Here is a 1,608-nt window from a genome sequence, read left to right as displayed (position 1 = left end):
ATACACATGTATATATACATATATACATATACATAAATAGATAATTTTCCTTTATAAGGCCATTTTATTCCCTTTTTTATTTACTTTACTGGTTTAGTCATAATATAGTATTTTATTTAGGTTGTTTATTTATTCTGCTCTCAATTATAAACCCAAATTCCACATGAACTGTTCCAGATGGAAAAATAAACAGCATCTATATGGATCCTTATCAGTTTAGCTTTGCTTTTTTTCTAGTTTTATCTTCTTTCCACCCTTTTCTTCATCAGAACAAATAATAAATGTTCTGTTGAAAAAAAACAACAAAGTTTCAGTCAATTTAACCTACAGATATATCTGAGCTGTGGAGTCATTGAGAGTAGATAATTTTAAAGCCTCCACCATGTTAGATCAGCTTACGAGAAATTTAATTCTTAATGAATTGTCAATAATTTAAAAGTAAATTCAATCAACCTAATTTATTTTTATACAAGTTATTTGCTCTACACACAAATAGATTTATTTACCCTTAAAGTTTAATCTAAATCTTAAGGAATTAAGGTTAACAAATTAAACTTTAGCATTTAAATAATGACACAGGTCCTTGATTATTTGAAGAAATGCCCAATTATTGTTAAACAAGCAAAATCTGTTCATTTGATTTAATTTTTTTCCTTTAAATCTGTCTCATTAAACTTTATTTGTTGTGATATTTGAACCTTTTATCAATCCCCTTTATTACCTATTTAAACAGCTGTGCATTAAGTTTAACACATTTAACTCCTGCTTTGTTTTGAAAACAGGTTAGGGGGAAGAATGAGCCACATAAACTAGAAACTGTCCTTATTTTACAGTTTAACCTTAATTATTCACTCATTTCTATTTTACCAAGACAAAAATATCTAAATTATCATTTCACAAATTGGACAACATACAATAGTTAGAGTGGATCCACAGACACTACAGACAACATATAAGACAAACAGATAAGACAAACAATACACAAACAAATGGCCATAACATAAATGATTAAACGTTGTAATTATTGCATGCAAACCTTCATAGATGTGTGTCTCAGGCCCTTTTTTCTCACTGGGGGGCAGTTTAGGCAGATTCCTGGAACCTTTAGCCCGCCTATCTTTACCGAACCGCCTGTAACTGGCTCAACGGTAAAATGGACGCTTTTCAGTCTATTTATACGCAGGTACTTTAACTCTAGTCAACAAACAGCGAACCAGTTACTATTCTAAGTAAAATAACTATATTTTTGATTTTTCACAGATAACAAGAAATTACCAGCATAAATCATTTTGTATTCAGTGAAATAATCTTGATGATGTAACGTTCCATTATCCTGCATTATACTCTGTATTATGCCTTTATTATTCTGCATTATAATCTGTATTACTGTCTTATTATTTTACATGGTAAGCTATACATGGGCAGCTGTTTAGAGGACTGGGGACTCAGACTACTGACTGACTCTATTGACTGACTGACCTACTTAATTTTTCCTTTTTCTTTCATTTACCTAGCCTTATATACTACGATACACTATGACTAAAGTTTGAGTTATTTGAAATGTTTTGAATAGTTATCTTTCACATATTAAGTAATATCAAGATTGGG

The sequence above is a fragment of the Cyprinodon variegatus genome, unplaced genomic scaffold, assembly GCF_000732505.1.
Source record: "Cyprinodon variegatus isolate N-32 unplaced genomic scaffold, C_variegatus-1.0 Scaffold472, whole genome shotgun sequence".
Lineage (NCBI taxonomy): Eukaryota > Metazoa > Chordata > Actinopteri > Cyprinodontiformes > Cyprinodontidae > Cyprinodon > Cyprinodon variegatus.
Note: the sequence above shows the minus strand (reverse complement) of the source record.